Below are 14,361 nucleotides of genomic sequence, written 5' to 3'. Positions count from 1 at the left end.
GGTTGGAATGAATGAATGGTTCTTGGAGCAGAGGGAGGTTAAATGGGAGGGACTTCAGGGAATGGCTTTGAGAGGGGTGTTACTGAAAATATTTGTTAATGGTTTGGAGAAGTGAGAAACGGAGCAAGAGGTGAAGTCTGTCCAAGTGGCATCAAACTATTTAGGGTTTTTGTTAATGGAAGAATGAAGGAATCCAATGAAAGGCATGAAGAAATACGAAGAATTACGTGAAACACTAGAAAGATTTAGTCAAACTGAGAGATGAAACAGCTGGAGAATTTTAAGTGAGATAAATGCAAAACTGAGCAGCCGTGGAAACCTGTCTGTACTTCACAGGGAAGAACTCAAGCTAGCAGAGTCCTCCTAGAAGAAAACAAGCTTTCTGCCATAGCACCCAGCAGAACAAAGAGCTGGCAGAACTCAGTAGCTGCGAGAGTTGGGAAAAGAAAAATTAAAAGCAATCTCCCAAAATCTAACATCCTGCTGGAAGATGAAGACCTTACCCCGGCTCCAGGAATGAGTCTCTTCTCTTTGCATCAGCAGAAGCAGGAGGGGATAGCAGGTGCCGAACACCTGGAGGGAAGTTGTGAGAGATGCTGATGTCATTCTGAGCATTCTGAGGGGATACCCTCAGAAGGATGGGAGATGAGCAGGTATGAGGCCCACAAGAGTTTTGGGTGCCTCATACTACCAAGGTTGAGGAGAGCTTGACCGAGGGGTATCACAGTGAGGACAGTTCTGCCTCCAGCTTGTGCAAGTTGTTGGAGAAGAGGTCACAGGCTGGGCTCATAAAACCCTTGGATACGTCATAGCATCTTGTCTGGGAAGAAAGAAGGGCTGTAACCCTCATTTTGCTGGATGTCCAGGGTTATTCAATGACTTTAGCAATTTATTGAACAAAGGGTGTTGACACTGATGAGATTACACCCCCACTGTCCTGAATGCTATGGTAAACCTCAGAGTCTGAACTGGCGTCTTTTGGCCAGTGAGGAAGAAGGCTGCAAAGTGAAAAAACATTAGAGACACTGAAAAAAAAACCAACACATTAGAGACACCGAAAAACTTAGTTTCAGTTGGTGTTACACGTTGTGCGTGCAGCTGTCTCCTGGCCATGGCATGTCTCCTGGCCACGGTGTGTCTTCTGGCCATGGCGTGTCTCCTGGCCATGGCGTGTCTCCTGGCTGTGGTGTGTCTCCTGGCTATGGTGTGCCTGTTGGCCAGGTGTATTGGCAGGCTGAAGCAAGGACAGGGAGCTGGCATTGCTGGACTAGCACTTTGCATGCCATTTTGCTGCATGCTGCATTTCCCCTCACTATCCATGAGGAAATGGTTGGTGACCTCCTACAGCACTTGGATGTATTCAAGTCAATGGGGCCAGATGGGATCCACCCAAGGGTACTGAGAGAGCTGGTGGAAGAGCTGGCCAAGCCACTTTCCATCATTTATCAGCAGTCCTGGCTATCAGGAGAGGTCCCAGTTGACTGGTGGCTAGCAAACGTGACGCCCATCTACAAGAAGGGCCGGAGGGTAGACCCAGGGAACTATAGGCCTGTTAGTTTGACCTCAGTGCCAGGGAAGCTCATGGAGCAGATTATCTTGAGTGTCATCACGCAGCACTTGCAGGGCAATCAGGTGATGAAGCCCAGTCAACATGGGTTTATGAAAGGCAGGTCCTGCTTGACTAACCTGATCTCCTTCTATGACAAAGTGACGCACTTGGTGGATGAGGGAAAGGTTGTGGATGTGGTCTACCTTGATTTCAGTGAGGCTTTTGACACCGTTTCCAACAACATTCTCCTCAAGAAACTGGCTGCTCGGGGCTTGGACTGGCGTACGCTTCGTTGGGTTAAAAACTGGCTGGATAGCCGGGCCCAGAAAGCTGTGGTGAATGGAGTTAAATCCAGTTGGAGGCCGGTCACTAGTGGAGTCCCCCAGGGCTCAGTACTAGGGCCATTTCTCTTTAATATCTTTATCGATGATCTGGACAAGGAGATCGAGTGCACCTTCAGTAAGTTTGCAGACGACACCAAGTTAGGTGCGTGTGTCGATCTGCTCAAGGGTAGGAAGGCTCTGCAGGAGGATCTGGATAGGCTGGAGCGATGGGCTGAGGCCAACTGTATGAAGTTCAACAAGGCCAAGTGCCGGGTCCTGCACCTGGGGCGCAACAACCCCAAGCAGCGCTACAGGCTGGGAGACGAGTGGTTAGAAAGCTGCCTGGCTGAGAAGGACCTGGGAGTATTGGTTGATAGTCGGCTGAATATGAGCCAGCAGTGTGCTCAGGTGGCCAAGAAGGCCAACAGCATCCTGGCTTGTATAAGAAGCAGTGTGGCCAGCAGGTCTAGGGAAGTGATTGTCCCCCTGTACTCGGCTCTGGTGAGGCCGCACCTTGAGTACTGTGTTCAGTTTTGGGCCCCTCGCTACAAGAAGGACATGGAGGTGCTCGAGCGAGTCCAGAGAAGGGCAACGAAGCTGGTGAGGGGTCTGGAGAACAAGTCTTACGAGGAGCGGCTGAGGGAGCTGGGATTGTTCAGCCTGGAGAAGAGGAGGCTCAGGGGAGACCTTATCGCACTCTACAGGTACCTTAAAGGAGGCTGTAGCGAGGTGGGGGTTCGTCTATTCTCCCATGTGCCTGGTGACAGGACGAGGGGGAATGGGCTAAAGTTGCACCAGGGGAGGTTTAGGTTGGATGTTAGGAAGAACTTCTTTACTGAAAGGGTTGTTAGGCATTGGAACAGGCTGCCCAGGGAAGTGGTTGAGTCACCATCCCTGGAGGTCTTTAAGAGACGTTTAGATGTTGAGCTTAGTCATATGGTTTAGTGAAGGACTTGTTAGTGTTAGGGCAGAGGTTGGCCTAGGTGATCTTGGAGGTCTCTTCCAACCTAGACTATTCTGTGATTCTGTGATATGTGCCATGCTCGTGCAAGGGCCAGCCTGCCCTGTCAGCAAACCAACAGCATTTTTGCTAAGACAAATTTTTCCTGAGTTGACCAGGGGATGTCCATGAAGCCCTGGTCCCCCTGGCTGGAGTCTCAGAGTAACAGCTTCAAAGCTTGCAACAGGAAGAAATCGAAGGCTGCACTGGCATTTTGTCTGCTACTGGGACCAAAGCAGTGAAGTTTTTCCTGAATTTCTTTCCCCCACTCAGCCTTTCCAAATTAATTTCCTCAATATTTAACATTTTGGGTTCTATACCACCTAAGAAAGTAACTACATTTTCTTGGTGATGCCTGGCTGGAAAGAAGCCAGCAGTTTCTTTTCAGTGTCAAGACTCTCTTGAACATGCAGAGCCTTTTCCTTATCCTTATGTTGTCAGGCGTGTTTTCTGCAACTGCTCATCATCCCTCACATTTTGCTGTTAGTTGAAATACATATTGAGAGAAACCAGCAAAAACGCTGCTCATTGCCATCTAGGCTGAAGATCTGTGCTGTCTCATGGCTGGAGCCTGCTTTCCAACAAATACATCACAAGTAGCAAGTAACCACCTCACCTTGGCCTTCGGAACTGCTCTTCATCCATCAGTATGACTAGCAACACTTGCTCTTTCACGAGCATTTTGAAACTTGCTGCTAGTGCTCCTTGCAGCATGGCATCCCTCACCTCCAGACCCATCGGTGCATCATTTACCATTGTTGCTGAGTTTGCTTCGACACAAAACCTCTCGATGCAGTGAGCTTCCAGCTGGCAAATGGCTGCCTCTGGGCAACAACGAGGCCATCTAATTCAAAGGTACGTGTGATTGCAATAGCATCTCAGCAGTTGCAAACACTTACCCTTGCAATGTGGACACGTATGTACAGCTGACCTCCTTTTATAGAAGGGGAACTTAGCCCCCTCTCAAACCTGAAGTGCATTGCTCACGGGCACCAGCAAAACTCCTGATGGAGCAGGGACTTGAATTCAAACCTCATCCTTCCTTACTTTCTAGCTCCTCTTCACCCAAGTTCCTTGCAGGGCTTGAAACACTTTAAATCTACTAATAAAAAAGTAAATACTCCAGCTGCTGCACTGGAAAGCATGTAATTAATTCTTCCGTTCTGCCTCTTGCTCTTCCCCATGTGACAACTTTCAGCCAGGGTGGGGGATGAAGGCAAACTTTCACCCAGCCACCGCGGTGCTTACAACATGTTGGCAGTCGGTTGTAAGCAGCTAGTTCGTATCTCCAGCAAGACACGGAGTTTGCCTTTGAACAGTTTTTCCTGCTGCACCACAGCTTCTTTAACAAGTTGCACGAGCCTTGCTCTTTATCCTCAGAAAGCCTTCAAAGTATCCTCAGAAGAAACCATTTCTTCCATGACATGCCGCAGCCAGCAGTGGCTTTCTGGGTTCAGCTGCCTTATCTGATAACTGAAAACAAGCAGTAACAAGATTATCTAAGCCATGGCCCCACTCTTCAGGTGTGCCACCAGGGACAGGAGCTCTCAAAACTCCTTTCTCTCCTCGATCTCTGGATTTCATGAGCGAGCAGAAATTCGGATTGCTTTTTTGGACGTGACCTCTAACAGCCAGGCTCAGCCCTCTGCAGCTTCCCACGTTGTACTGACCTTTTGGCCGTGGCAGAGCTGCCTTAAAGCACTGACATTAATTCTGAAATCTTAAGGCCAGATGGGAACACTGGATCGGTTCTGCTAGCCAGCAGTATAACACGTACAACAGTTTCATCCAATTATGCCAGCACGGAGCCTAGGAACATGTGATCGTTGCAGCTGGTTGAAAAAAATACTAATTACTTTTCAGAGGATATATATATTATATATCAAATACATATGCTAACATATGCAAATTTTCTCATGTGCAAAAAATAAAAATCCAGGGGGTTTCAAGATGTTTTTGCTGTCAGCATACACATCAGTTTAGAGCATTAGGAAAGAGTTCCCAAAATGAAAGGCACTTTTCCTTCCCTGGTGAAATTCCTGAAAAGGGCATCTAGGATGTATTTCCTTAGGAAAATGCCCACTTTATTGAAAAGGTGGGAATGTGAACCAGCTCCAGCTGCCTTTCTGCTCTGTGACCTGGGGGAGTGATTAGTGTATCTGTCCAGCCCCCGGGCAGATGTCCAGGGCATCCCAGCTGGCCTCCATCAGGGTGCTCGGGGCTGGGTTCTCTGTTGTGTCTGTCAGCCCTGTGCAGATGTTTCGGGTCCTTGGGGTGTCCCCAGGGGCGCCAGAGGCTATCCCTTCAGTTGTAATGCTGTGTACACATTACTGAAGAAAACACAGAACAGTTCAAGAAATGTGCTGTAAAGAGATACTTGCAGATAGATGTCTCCATCCTTGGCTCACAACTAATCTGGAGACGGTGATTTTAATTCCTGTGACACCTTCTATCCTCAGCCACGCCGCTCCCCACAAGTCATTCAGACAACAGCCTCTGCATGAGCCACATCATCATTTAGCACCCTCCCAAGGGAGCACAATTGCACACATCCTGCTTCTCCTCCCTGGGCGCCCAGGGGCAGGGTGCTGCAGCGGTGCCACTCTGCCTCGCATGGCAAACTCCCTCCTGGGGCTGCTGCACTGCAGGACAGTGGGCAACTGCAATTTCAAGCACGCATGGGGAAGAAAGGAACTCCATCATTTCCTACCCTTTGTGATGCAGAAGGCTGGGGCTTCTTCTTCCCTAAATCTGAAGCAGACTCCATTAGACACGTTTTTTTCCCAGTGAAAAATGTAGGAGTCTCCAATCCTATGTGGTCTCATCCCATGATCGTAATGCAAAGACTAAGGATACAATAAGAAAGAAGCTGGGAACGGAGCCATCCTGTGAAGGTAAGAGACTTGTCAGGTTATTGCAGCTATATCTTGTCATTTACAAGGGAAAAGTCTTCAGAGAAAGGCAGGGCTCCCAGCCTGCATGTTGGTGGGACACAGGAGAGGTGCTGGAACAGGGTGGCCTGTCAGTGCTCTGGCCAGAGGGCAAGAGAAAGGATCGCTCATTGTGGGGGGCACAATAGGATGCCCAGAACAAATATGACCCATCTCTCACAGAGCTGCCAACCCTGAGAGGCACTATGCCTCAAAAGACTAAAAAGCACATCGACATCATGCTGTGTGGTTTTAGTTCTTGGCCAAGGCGTTGGAAGCCAGGAGGGACACCACGCTCACCGTGCCAGGTCTCCTCTGCTGTATGAAACAGGGACTTTTGGCAGATTGTGCTGGTTGTGATCCATCAACCTGTGCTCATTATGGAAAGCTGATGTCTTCTCGGGCTAGCAGCAGGGCAGTGGCTCCTCCACATAAATCTTCAGACACCACCCCTTGAACCCTGCAGTGGTGCATTGGTGTGGCTGGGGGTCCGGAGAGCAACCAGTGCCCCTGGATGAGATGCCCGCACCTCCTCTGGACCTTCGTCCCTGGCAGCACAACGTTGGCACCTCGCATAACAATGCCACTGAGTAGATCAATTTCTGATGTACAGTCAGCTCTACCTGGAGCAGAGGTGAGATGCCCTGCAAAAACGTCCTCTCCCAGCTGCAGCCTGGTGTGGTCCTTCCTCCACCACACAACCCAGCGTGGTGCCTTCAGGGAAAGATGCACCTGCAGTGTCTGCGGAGGGACCAGGGTCACGGATGGACATGCTCTTTTGCAGCAGACGGAATGAGGCACATAACACCATCCAAAGCTCTTCCAGCCTCCCTCTAGCACTTCCAAACCTCACTTGCAGCACCACTGGGATTTTCTTGTACCTGCAGTCCTTCTGGCTGCATCTCAGGTGCACAACAATATGCTGGTGGTAAAGCAGGCAACCCAGAGAACTCCTTCTTCCAAGTCATGTTTTCTGGGTTTCATGTGCTTGGAGATTGTCTACAGCATTGCACTGCTCACCCAATTTCCCAGATACTCCAAGAAGTGGGCAGAGAGAGGCTCCTTGCTGGAGTCCTGGCCAAGAATACGGCCACCTCGGAACAGCACGGACCCAAGTGACTCCTCTCCTTCCAGGTCCCTGGGAATATCTCCTTTGATGGGAACAGCGGACAGCAAATGATTTTTTTTTTTCTTGGCTTGCAGTGCTGCTGGATGACATTATTTTTATTAATAACATATTCTGCCATGCTGGAGCCCACGGGTCACAGCCTGCTCCAGCAGAGAGTGGCTCAGAGCTGATGGCAGGTGTCAGCAGACAGGGAGCCGGTGTGAATGAAGTCATCAAAGACTAAGAGAGAGGAAAAGCAGACACAGCCAGGGCTGAAGGGGAAGGAAGGATTATTTTAGCAAGCAGGTGGGAGGGGAGGGAAGGGGGAAGCAGGACAGTCTCCATCCTAAAGCATCGCAGCCTCCTTCCTCCACACCCAGCTGCCTCTTCAACCTCAGCTGTTTGCAGATGAACAATTCCCTCATTTGCAGCTCCCATTCACATTTACAAGGGGTGGCTTCCCCCTCATCACCCTTTTTCACTTCCCTGGTGTCCTTTGGATGTTCTCCCACCACTACCCACCCCTCAGGTCCCCCACTTCTCCGCCTGCCCCGTGCCTCAGCTTCCCCAGCCGTGCAGCAGCAGCGGCCTCGCACCCTCGCAGCCAGCCACAGGGCTGGCCCAACCGATCCTTGCAAATTGCTTTCTAATCCCCGGAGAGAAAGGCAAAGTATGATTAATATGACTATTTATTTTGCAGGCGTGCGGGAGGTAAAGGTGGAAGTGCTGAGACATATATTTGATTTGGCAAATTAACACATCATAAGACATAACCATAAAAAATGCGCAGCCTCCTAAAATTGCTTTACTGCACCCCCATCCTTGCTGGATGAGCTGTAATGAGAGAATAAGGTAAGAGAGCTGTCAAGATAATCTTCCCTGTTATACTCCACGCAGTTGCAGGGATGGAAGCTGCAAAAAATAACACATTTTGCAGCCGTTTGGCCAGACCTCTCCATTAGCGAGCAAGGCTGTACATCCCCAGCGTTTCCAGGCACTTGCTCTGTGCAATAAGTGCCCCACGGTGGAGCGAGCTGTTTCCCTTCCTGCTCTGCTCCCTGTGATCACCACATCTGACAGAGATGTGCAGCAGGACAGGGACTCGGGGCAGGGCATCACCTCCCCGCTGAGCAAGGTTTGTCCTCGGAAGTCCCCCCAGCCAACGCGTGGGGCTGGTGGAAATCCTGGTTCAGCTGTGGATTTGGGACAGCTCTTCTCCCCAGAGGTTTGATGCCCTCCTTCTCATTGCTGTCGTTAGGTGGGAAGATGGTGAGTGGTTTTAGTGTTCAAGACACTTTGCTGGACATAGTGGTAGCCCTCAGAGGGGCAGCTCCAGCTCAGTGTCACAACAGGAGCATTCACACTTGCCAGCCAGGAGGTGCTGGGGTCACAACACTGGGACAAGTCCCACCTCCTTGGAGCTGGACACAGAAAAATGAGGAATTTAAACCAGAATCAGCCGCCCCCCACCTTGCATGGAGGGAAAGTCTTGCCTGAGCTTCCTGCTGTAGGGTGAGGTTGAGAATGGGACATGAGAAGTTTGTTTCTCTGCAAGGAAGAGGAAGGGGACCTGAGGTGATAGGTCAAGCTTTGGTGCTTATAAGCTGGAATTGCAGAGTTAGTGCGTACAGCAGGGGGAATTGCCAAAAGCAGGGCATCTCTCCATCCTGCTGGGCTGATGCCAGATAGTGGTTGGCACAAGGTGCTTCGGAGCCAGAAGGAGAAAGCTGAAAGCCGGCACCATGCCCCTGTCATGAGTTTTGGGACTCATCCCTAACAGGATGGCTTACATCCAGAAGCAACAGGGTTGCCATGGCTTTCTGAGGAAGCCCTTCACAACTGCAGACATCCTCTCAGAAACTTCCATGGCTTCCCACCTGCAGGTGGTCACAGCCCGCTGGGGCTGGCAGGGGTCCTGCAGCGGGACCAAAGTCTGGCTGTGGTGGGCGAGAGCTGAGGACATCTCTGGGTGAGCCTGCACCAGTCCAAACCCAGCGCGTGGCTTCACGCTGCAGTTATCAGTGATACCGCTGCCCGTTTTCTCGTGTTTCAAATCAGATTGCAGACATGGCTGTGCATTCGGGAGCTCAGCTGGCTCTCCCAGTTAACACTTGGCATTTCACATCCACCTTGCCGCTCACGGCTGGTGAGAACTGCCTTCAACCCCTATCAATTTTCCAAGTGCTGGTCAGGGCTGGGTGAGCAGCACCTTTCCTTAGTGATAACGTGGTATAAGCTTGGAATAAAATGTCAACTTAATTCTAAATCAAGGTTTTACCATTCACAGCCTGCTGCAGCTACACTAATAAATATATCCTACTGCATTTCAAGGCAGAGTGGGATGTGTTTTCCTTTGGATGCCCTATGTCCAAGCTTATCCTCCTAATGCTGGCACGCAGGAGGCAGCCAGATATAGTTTGCAGCCCTGGGAACACACAGGCGCCCAAAGGGGCTGGCTGGCTTGGCCACTGAGGAAGGATTTTGTAGGATCAGAGTAGGGCAGCAGGGGACTTTATGCAGCAAATGCTACATTTCCAACTGGATGGGCATGGCACCTTCCCCACCTAACACAGCACGGTCATTGTTGGAGAGGATGAGGTCCACTGGCATTCTGCTACCAGCTCCAGTTGTATGGATCCAAGAAATGATTATTTTTTTCCCATTCAGCCACAATGGGCTACGACAGCCCCAAACCAGAGAGAGGTCCCATCCTCATGCAAGCTGGGGACTAACCCTGGAACAAGGGAAAGGGAAACAGAATCAGAGTGAGATCTAGAGCCCGTCTGTAAGCACATGTGCTGCTGCCAGCAAGGAGGTGAAGCATTTTGAATTCAGTCAAGGCTTTCTCCAGCTCAGGGTGACCTTTAGAGCACCCACGTCTCTGTTTGCTGTTTCCAGCAGAGCTGGCGTTGCAGTCGGCTCTCCTTTCTCATCATAGCTTTTTTTTTTTTTTCAGCTGAAATATTTATGCAGGTTTTTGGGGATATATCTTTCATCACTCCAAACCAAGAGGAAATGGTCAGATCACAAAGCAGGCTACAGTATATGGCCCTGGGGATAGCCTGGCCTTTGGTAACGCTCCTTCCCATGGCCTTTCTCCTAGGAAACCTAAGAGCAGGGAGGTTTACGAAGCTGATCCCATCAGACCCCACGGAGAGACTTAGCCTAAACATCTGAAGGATGAGAGTTTCAGAGGAAAGGGAGTGGAGGGAGAGGGTTTGTAGCAACAGCTTGAAATAGGAGCAAAGATTAGGACAAGAACATAAAGGAAGCCAGAGAAATAACACCATCTCATTTACCACTCAAGCACGCAATGTTTGTCATATTGAAATAAAAGCAGTGGGGGATGATTTCCCAAGGAGGCCTTCTTATCTGGCTGCATTAATGCAAGTTGGGCCCTTGTGTGCACGCAGGCACTAAGGCAGAGGTGCTCGCACAGACACACAAAGGCTTGCCTTGAGAATGGCAGGGCAGCAAGGCACGAGAGATTAGTCCACACTAGTGAAACAAAAACCAAGTGCATCCACACCTCTGTGCTGCCCACGGGAGCGGACACCATCCACCCCACTGTAAGAAAGTGGCTCTGGGAGGGAAGGAAGCCTCACAGCCCGTCCTTGCACTAGCTGGAACTCAGCAGCATTTGGACTGGGAAAACACCTTGCAGGGTGGTGGCAAGAGAAACCTCTGGCAGAACTGGCCCTTGATGTGTCTGGCATCCTGGGAGAGCCCACAGGGCTGCTGCAGGTGCAACAAGTGCTGGTAAGGGAGATCCCCCTCTGAAATGCGAGGATGGAACCCAAGACAGGGGTTAGCAGCTCTGCCACCCCCGCAGCAGGACCTGCAGCTCTCGGATTTGGCTCTAAGCACCCTGAGCCGATGCCCTGCCTTCCATCACCCCCCAAAATCCACTGCTTTGCGCTAATTCTGCAGCCCTGGCTAGGCTCCAGCTGGCTCAGCCCAGGGCTTTTCCAAGCTGCCCCATCTCACCCTCAGCTGAAAGCTGGGGAGAAGAGCGAGGTGTTCTCCATGGCATGCAAATACAGGACCCTACAGGAAGGCTTGCCAAGGTTGCCTGCGTGCAGCACCTGGCACGGAGCAGCACAGGGCCCCACTGCTGATTTAACCCAATGTAAACACATAACTAGCAATAACCTTGATGATACAATGATGGATTTTTTTTTATTTTTTTTTAAACACAAGCCTTTAAAAAGCAACAGAGACCAAGCAAACTGGTGCCCTGAGAGTCTGACAAAAACTCAAATCCTCCTCAGGGGGAGATTAGCAAGCGCTGCTGCTGGCTGGATCCAATTTATTTAGGTCTCAGAGCAGGCAATCATGAAGAAAAGAGATAAATAATCTTCAGAGAGAACAATTGCAGATCAGTTGTGACACAATCAGGAGACCAGTTTCTCAGGGCTGGGGAGAGGGGATGTCAGGCCTTTTCCTCATTAATCAGAAATAAAAGCCAGAAATATGTGTCTATCTCCGCTCTACAGTGGCGCTGCAATTGATTGTTAATTGTTCTTTCTGAAGATTATTTATCTCTTTCCCTCAGGATCATTCCCTCCTCCCCTGGCTGCTCATTCCCATAAAAAAAGAATGACCCTAATGTGTCTTGAAAGGAGGATTTGCAGAGCAGGAGACGCTTTGCAGTGTCATTACCAGCTCCCAAGCAGCTGGGTGGGGAAAGGAGTCACCCATTACGGTCACAATTTTGTCTGTATAGTGGGAAAGGGCAGGTTGTAGCTTTAAGAGACGCATCAGAGAGTTGATAGATGGGAAATCAAGCTGCCTTTTCTTCTCTCCAGTTCTCGGTGCTCCTGGGTTAGGCACTGTGTGATGCATGGAGCAAAGTTTGGAGCCCTGAGATCACTGATACAGTAATGCTGGTAACAGCGGGGTCCTGGCAAAGACCTCCCCAAACCTCTTGCTGCTCAGCAAATTAAGCACAGCTGAGCCTGAGTGGGAGACTGGGGTGAGGGTATATGTATTCTAGGGTTATCTTATTTTTTTAAGATAAAATACTCAAGAGTATTTATTTCTAGAGCTTTATCATTCTGCAAAACTCTTATTTTGGCTGAAGCACATCATTACAGATGCCAATCCAGAAACTTTTAAACACTTTGCCGAGCAAGTGCTGGGAATGGGAAGATGCTGGATGTGAAATCACAGGTAGGCAGCGTGCAGGATGTTGTACCTGCAAGGGTAAACACCTGCCTGGTAGCCTGGGCTCCACAGCCTCACCGCTGCGTGGGGAGAGTGGGGTGACAGAATGTCACAAGGTGGTCCCCAAGAGATCTTGGGATGACATTCACACCCACGTGAGATGTGGGACTGAGCTGGGGAAGGGCACAGCCTGGCCAGAGGAAGGGGAAGGGACTGGAGAAGCTGCAGCTCTGCCTCATGCTGGGTCAGGAGGGCTTCATTGCCAATGCACAGCTCATTTCCAAGCACGGCTGCGTGATGTAGGGGAAATCACATTGGAGTGCATCAGCCGATGCTCACCTCACCATGAACAAGCTGGAGAGACCCAATTTGTCCCGGGGGGGACCTGGACAAGCCAGCAGTGGTGGGAAGAAAGACCCATCATTTTTACCCCGGCTCATCTTCCCTGTCTGTGAAATGGAGATCGTCTGCCTGCCTGCTCGGAGTTGGCAAGGCAAGATCTATTACTGGTTGGAGACCCAGAGGTCTCCAACTAGAAGCAGCTAGAGAAGGGCAAAGGATGGTAATTATTATTACAGAAGAAATTCCCAACTGTGGAATCAACGAGTCTCATTAGCCATTAAAAATGAGCACTCCCGAAAAGGAGAGAAGCCCTGGAAGAAGCCAGCTGTGAGGAGGGGCCTGGAAGAAGCCAGCTGTGAGGAGGGGCCTTCCCATCCCACCTGCTCCTAGCTGTGGAAAACTGCTTTCCCTGCCTTCAGCATCCACAGCCTAGGCCAGATTTGCTGGAAAAAAATAATAAAAAAAAATAACAAATAAAAATAAAAATAAAAAAATAAAAAATGCCACCTGCTCAGCACTCAGCATAGACACAACCTGTTGCATCCCTCTGAAAAATCTGCTTCCCTGCTCGGTGGCTAGCAGGAGCTGCTGGAAAGCATCCATGCTCCAGCTCTCCCGCTTCATGTGCTACATCCAGAAATGTCAGTTTGCAGGGTGCAGTGCTTGAGGGAAGGGCCTTCATCCTTCACTTCAAGCGCAGAGCACAGCCTGCTCACGGTAGTCTCTGCTGTTGAAAAAGGATGCTAACTTGATTTCTCTACTTGCTGCTTCCTGCCAAGATTTGGAAGAAGAGAAAACCCATTTAAAATGCCCCCCTTCTGCTTCTGTTTCCCTGCTTTAAAGGGTCATTAACTTCCTTTTTACTTGCAAAGGAAATTTTCCATTATTTTGCCTAAACAAACAAACAAACCAAAACAAACAAATAAATAAATGAAATGTATTGAAGCCAAAACACACAGTGGCAAAGTACCAATTCTGACAAAATTCACGACGAGAAGATTCAACAGATCTTTGTTCAGGTTTGTAATCAAAACCAGAGCCACAACGTGGGCAGCAGCAGAGAATTCAAAGTGCTCAGGGTGGACAAGAGAGAAGCAAACTTGCCGGGATTGAAATCAGCTCTCCTGCACCAAGAAGTGGTCACAGGACTTTGGACAACCTGGAGCACTGCTCTTCCCATTTCATTTCCCACAACCTAGAAATAGGTTAAAGATAAAATGAAGAATCCTGGTTTCATTCCAATTCAAGAGAAAAAATAATAATAATAATAATAATAAAGCCTTAACGAACTTATTTTCCCTATGAGATAAAACCAACTTTCCAGCTTTCTGACACAAGAGATGTCAGGGTCCTTGCGACTGAGTGAAAAGGCATGTCAGCCCTGCCGCACGTCTGCTGTGTGCAGAACATTTCCCTGTAACATCACCCAGAGTGCTCTGTACCAGCAAATATTTGTCTTCTGCACAGCAGTTAAAGGGATTCTTCGGTGGCTGTTGCTGCACTGGGGTCATTCGAGTGCCGGTACAACAAATACTGCGTCTAATGAGAGAGAGCCGTGCTTGATCTCTGGGTAAAGGCAATCACAATCCATTTGGCATGGCAAATTCAGAAAGGGAGGAGGAGAACAAGCAAGAGAAAAAAAAAAAAAGGAGCCTCAACAGCACATGGGTGCTGGAGAACAAATGCGGGTGAGACTTCAGAAAGCACTGCCAGGGAAGAGCTGAAAACATCACAAATAGCCAGCTCATAGCTCAGCTCATAGCTGAGGGTCGGGGGGACATTGGGGTGTCCCCTTGTCCCACCTGTTTGAAGGGAAAGCTGGAGCATGGGCAGGAGGCCTCCACACCCATCAAGCATCCCACGTCACCCACCACAGCTGCTTTTGCCCCACTGGGACCAGTCTCTAGGGCAAGAGACATGAGCAAGGCAAACCCCCAGCACAC

At 49.8% G+C, this 14,361-nt stretch overlaps 1 long non-coding RNA gene across 1 annotated transcript in view; it reads right to left on the bottom strand.

Annotated features, from left to right (window-relative positions):
• LOC308185554 overlaps window positions 1–14,361 on the bottom strand; it is a 34,918-nt gene that overhangs the window by 18,358 nt on the left and 2,199 nt on the right. The window lies entirely within an intron of this gene.

Source organism: Anser brachyrhynchus (genome assembly GCF_964034855.1).
Source record: "Anser brachyrhynchus genome assembly, chromosome: Z".
In the NCBI taxonomy this organism is placed as follows: Eukaryota; Metazoa; Chordata; class Aves; order Anseriformes; family Anatidae; genus Anser; species Anser brachyrhynchus.
The sequence above is the reverse complement of the archived record's forward strand: the minus strand, read 5'-3'. Positions and strand labels throughout refer to the sequence as shown.